The sequence below is a fragment of the Xyrauchen texanus genome, chromosome 44 (genome assembly GCF_025860055.1).
Source record: "Xyrauchen texanus isolate HMW12.3.18 chromosome 44, RBS_HiC_50CHRs, whole genome shotgun sequence".
NCBI classification, from domain to species: domain Eukaryota; kingdom Metazoa; phylum Chordata; class Actinopteri; order Cypriniformes; family Catostomidae; genus Xyrauchen; species Xyrauchen texanus.
This window is the reverse complement of record NC_068319.1, coordinates 30,567,460-30,573,490: the sequence shown is the minus strand read 5'-3', so window position 1 is coordinate 30,573,490 and position 6,031 is coordinate 30,567,460. Positions and strand designations below refer to the sequence as shown.

Here is a 6,031-nt window from a genome sequence, read left to right as displayed (position 1 = left end):
ACATCAAATCTGTTGTAATGCATCATATCTAACAATAATTCATGAAGACTTGAAAACAAATGAGAAATTCACTTTTTATCCTGTAAAAACTTTTTTAAATTTTTTTTAATTATCAATAAAAAGCATTATCAGAATGAAACAATAGCATTATTTTTCAGGACCTGTTTGATATTATATAAATTATTTTTCAGTTTGGTCTGTTAAATACATATTTTTGTCATTTCGCATAATTATAGTCAAATAAATGTTATTTTTGACGAATAAAGTACCATTTTAATCAGAGTAAGATTGACCACATATAAAGCACTGTGTGAAATGAACACTGGAGCAGTTATAGCAAACATTATCAAAAGACAAAATACTTCAATCTAATTTAACAATATCACCCAGCTCTAAACAGACAAACTCAATAGTTTGAATAGTTCTTTGTTGCAGAAAGTGCCAACTGTGTCATTCTGCTGCATTACGTAACAGTGTGCAACACAAACAACTGCACCTGACACCTGATATCTGCCGACTCTCCGTCTGTGGTCATAATCACAAGGTTATTAAATATGACAGAGCTTCTCAATGTTCTAGTAGCTTTAACAACACAAATCAGTCATGTCAACAGAAAATGCGTTTCTAAAAGCATGAGAACAGAATTGGATTATATGCGTTAGCACCAGTTAGGATACATAAGAGAGGTTACCGGAACTACGAAAGATTTCAACACAGGACACGTACTACAGTAACAGGAGTTTAGTGTAGTCATGGTTACCTTGTAATGCTACAAAACTACATGACATAAAGGGTACAGAAGAGTTTAATAATCATATCTGTGCGATATCTGTCTGCGGTTGGAGAATAAATGAGCCGCACAGAGATCTCGCTGTGAGAGAATCTACACGTACCCTTGACATTCATGCAGTCCTGTGTGTGTGTGTGGACAGACTCTATACAGAATGTCAGAAGTAAAGATATCTACCTGCACGTCTCCTACAGCTTTGGTATTGAGGGAAAAACAAACCTCTTTACACAAACAATAGAGAAATGTGTCAAATATCACAAAAACAATAACAAGATGCCATTCAGAAACTGTAAAATTTGAACTTATTTGACTGATATTCAAATCTACAGGACTGTTTGAGGCCGCATGTAAGAACTGGCAATTCATAAACTTCAATGACCATGAATCATGGTGAAACAAAAATCACAATTTGTTAAATTGTTGACTGCATTCATCAAGCTCAACCATTCAACTCTGTTACCAAAGTTATTGTAAGACGACGTTATATCAGTTTGTTACTCAAAAAGCAAATTACTGTCTCAAATGTATTTGCATAAGTTGATATAATTGCCCAATAACTATTGTCCCTATATTTACACTATATAACTATAACCCCTCTCGCCCCTTTTAATTATTTTTTATTTTCAAACAAATTATGTTGCTCCATAATTACTTGATAAAACATGTATTTTTTTCAGTCTTGATACACCAGGAAAAAAGGTCCTTAAGATGTGCCTTTAGCCCTGTTGTACCCTATATCATTTTAAATACTGTAGGTATTTTGCCCATCCCCATTTATTTGTTTAATTATTTGTTTAAAAATAAATCCACTTGTAAATCCACTTAAATCTGCAAATACACTGATGAGCCAAAACATTATGTCCACCTGTCTTAAATGCTGTTGGTCCTCCGCATGCCACCAAAACAGCACTGACCCACCGAGGTGTGGTCCCTGAAGGTGTCCTGTGGTATTTGGCAGCAAGACATTAGCAGCAGATCCTTCAAGTCTAGTAAGTTGCAAGGTGGAGCCACCGTTGGTTGGATTTGTTGGTCCAGCACATCCCACAGATGCTCACACATTGAACCCTTCATCATCTTCCTCAAACCAAACAATGTGTGCAGTGTGGCAGGTGCATTATCCTGCTGAAAGAGGCCACTGCCATCAGGGAATACCACAGCCATGAAGGGGTGTACCTGGTCTGCAACTATGTTTATGTAGGTGGCACATGTCAAATTGATGTCCGCATTAATGGCCGGACCCAGGGTTTCCCAGCAGAACATTGCCCAGATCATCACACTCCCTCCACCGGCTTGTCGTCTTCCCACAGTGCATCCTAGTGCCATCACTTCCCCAGGTAAATGCACATGTACACAGCGGTCCATGTGATGTAAATGAAAGAAAAAAAAATTATAAATTGGACTCTTCAGACCAAGCGACTTTCTTCCACTGCTCCAAGGTCCAGTTCCGATGCTCGCGTGCCCATTCGACAGTAAACAGGGTCATCATGGGCCCTCTGACTAGTCTGCAGCTAAGCAGCCTCATACACAGCAGGGTGTGATGCACAGCGTGTTGTGACACATTCCTCTCATAACCATCATAAAACATTTCTGTGACTTGTGCCACAGTAGACCTTCTGTCAGTTCGGACAAGACGGGATAGCCTTCGTTGCTCTTATGCATCGATGAGTCTTGGGCACACAACACTAGTTTGTGGTTTGTCCCTCCTCGGACCACTGTCGGTAGGTACTTACCACTGACTGGGAGCCCTCACAAGCCTTGCTGTTTCAGAGATCCTCAGACCCCGTTGTCTGGCCATAAATATTTGGTCCTTGTCAAAGCCGCTCAGGTCTTTACTCCTGCATTCAACACGTTGACTATGAGAACTGATTGATAACATCTAATTTATCCAGATCATTACATGTTGCCAATTGGCAATGGCCCTTTGTGGTCACAACGCAAGTTGGCGAAAATGAGTATGAGGTCGAACGAACAGATAGGGGCAGACCACGGCAGGTGTACCACCTAAATCTCCTAAAATATTAGAGAGAGGAGGTACCCATGGCTTTGGTGACAGTGATTATGGAGAGGGAGATGCTTGGCCCGGAGGTGAATTTAAAACCCACACCGGTCCCTTTGGGAGACCACCACTCACCATCACAAATCATAGAGGTGGCCAAGTTACAAAGATAATTTTCCCACATGTTTTGCATCTGCCTGGCTGCACGAATCTCATAGAACACCACATTGAGAGGACCACAGTTGTGATGGTATGCACACGCCCCTACTAGTTACCCGAGCACAAGAAACAAGCGATACAGAAGGAACATAAGGCCATGCTCGATATGAGAGTAATCCAACAGTGGTAATCCAAGACTGGTCCTGCCCTGGTTCTAGTATCGAATAGCGATGGGTCAGTTTGGTTCTGTGTGGATTTACGAATGCGGTGTCTATATTTGACACATTTGATGCCACATATTGACGAACTGCTAGATCTGTTAGGTGAGGCACGCTTATATTCGACACTAGATTTGACAAAGGGATATTGGCAGACTGCCTTGACTCCCACATTCCTGTGAAAAAAACAGAATTTTACACTGCGTTTTGGCAGATCCCCTTGACTACCATATCCCGTGAAAAATGGAGATAAAGGGGAGCAGATAGCCACAGAAGAGGAGAGATGAGCGACATGCGCCCTGTGCTGTGTGACCATTTCTGTTGACACTGAAAAGCGCAAATTTATTAAAAAGACGAGAGAACTTGAACTATTTTCAGCTTCCTCACTTCTGGGTACCAAATAACCTGTCACAACAGTGCATTCAGAAAGTATTCACACATGTTTTTCACATTTTGTTATGTTGCAGCCTTATGCTAAAATGCTTTAAATTATTATTTTTTTACAATCCATACCCAAAATGATAAAGCATAAACCAGACTTTTGCTAACTTTGCAAATTTATTACAATTAAAAAAACGTCATGTTACTGTTGTAACCTCCGTTCCCTGGGGGAGGGAACGAGACATTGTGTCGAATGTAGTGACACAAGGGGTCTTCCTGGGATGCCAAACGTACCTCGGAACTTGAGAAAAGCCAATGTCAAGTTGGCAGACAGAATTTGCATGCCCCGCCCCGGACATACAGGTATAAAAGGGAAGCGGGGCAGCGAGTGTCGGTCAGAAAATAAGGTATGGCAGTTTACAGTGGTAGGTCTAGTGCTGTGGCAAGAGGGACACAACGTCTCGGGCCCTCCCTCAGGGAACGGGGGTTACAACAGTAACCATGACGTTCCCCTTCTGTCACTCACTCGACGTTGTGTCGAATGAAGTGACACAAGGGGTCCCATCTAAAAAAGGCATGCACTGACTGTGTTATGCGAACTGTTGTGACAGGTGCAAACAAGATACTGCGTGCTAGAGGCAACTGTGTCGGCTGCACGTAGCCCTCCCCAACGCCCCCAAGAAATGTAACATACAGACCTTAGATTACCGCACCCCTGAGGGGGGGGAATAGTTGCTACATGACTAGCATGGGAGCAAGCCCGGCAGCCGTGGCCTTTTCTCTCACTATGTCTCTCACATAGGATGTGATCAGATGTCATCAGGGAAGGCGGTCTTTCCCGGTCTTATTCAAGGGGAAAAGACCCTGTCCAATCTAGGGGGAGGTAACGTCGCAAATACACCACAAGGATTGTGAAGCCATACGTGGGAATTGCACGGTGGTAGGTCCAGCCTAATAAGGGGGGAATCTACAAGCACGGCAACCGGGGCTGCCCAAGGGAAACGCGGGTCCGCCGACAGGGGGACTGTACTGTGGGAAATACATCACGGGGAGTTTGCCTGAGAAGGGAACTAAGCCCGTGGAGCCTGACCCCAGTACAGAGCACCTGTGACTTGTAGTGGATCTGGACGTGAATTGCTCTGCTGAATTTGCAGGCCAGAAGACTAGGGAGGAGAACATCCAGGGAGTGACGTTTAGTGAGTAACCTGGGATAGAAAGCGCACTGGATCGACTTGAAGGGCGCTAGGTGCAAGCGGAACACCCGGTCGGGCCACGTTACAGAGTTCTACCGGCTCGGACCTGACAAAACACGGGAAGAAACTGACTCAACCCTGAGATTGTAGAATCTGGCGAAGGTATTGTGTGTTGCCCAGCTCGCTGCTCTGCAGATGTCTGCTACGGAGGTGCCTTTGACCAGTGCCCACGAGGATGCCACACTTCTCGTGTGCAAGGGGGCGGGCACGGCCTGGGTCTGCCTGAGAGATGGCGTCAACGACCCAGTGAGTTTGGAGACGGCGTTCCCTTTCCGCCGTCCGGTGAAGCAAACAAAGAGCTGCTCAGAACATCTAGAGCTCTGCATGCGGTCCAAATAGATACACAAAACACGTACCGGACACAGCAACGAAAAGGCTGGGTCTGCCTCCTCCCGGGGCAGCTTGATTGCAGGTTCACGACCTGGTCCCTGTAGGAGGTTGTAGGAACCTTGGGTACGTAGCCCGGTCGCGGCCTCAGGATAACCTGTAAAAATAACCCGTTATTCTTATTTCGTGCAAATTGATATGTGTGTAAAAAGCCAGAGAATCTGCACTGTCCAGCCAGAACTCATTATTTCTAAAGTTCACCAAGTGTCTGAAGTGGACGTTGGTCATTGAGAAGACAATGTTAGACAAGTTTCAAAACTTCATCTAAAGCTGGCTGTTGCATTTGGACTGATGGTTGAAAAACAATCGAGCAGGATTTCTTTTGATTAGGAATATTAGTAAAAAAAAATTTTATTAAATATTGATCTGTTTCTGACACACCTATCATGTCACTTCTGAAGATATTGATTTAACCACTGGAGTCTTATGGCTTACTTTAAAGCTGACTTATGTGATTTTTGAACTACACTGTTTTGGATTCCATTCACATGTATTGTGAGGACCTACAGAACTGATGGGGTGTTCCCGGTATGCAGTGGTTAGTACCTACCAAAAGTGGTTCAAGGAAGGACAACCGGTGAACCAGTGACAGGGTCATGGGCACCCAAGGCTCATTGATGCGTGTGGGGAGCGAAGGCTAGCCCATCTGGTATGATCCCACAGAAGAGCTACTGTAACACAAATTGCTGAAAAACGTAATGCTAGCAACGACAGTAAGGTGTCAGAACACACAGTGCATCGCAGATTGCAGAGTGTCCCATGCTGACCCCTGTCCATCCCGAAAGCGCCTACAATGGGCACGTGAACGTCAGAACTGGAACATAGAGCAATGGAAGAAGGTGGCCTG

At 44.2% G+C, this 6,031-nt stretch overlaps 1 protein-coding gene across 2 annotated transcripts in view; it reads right to left on the bottom strand.

The window, feature by feature from the left end:
- LOC127637031 (solute carrier family 12 member 2-like) overlaps positions 1 to 6,031 on the bottom strand; it is a 106,948-nt gene that overhangs the window by 36,064 nt on the left and 64,853 nt on the right. The gene's annotated exons all lie outside the window — the stretch shown is intronic.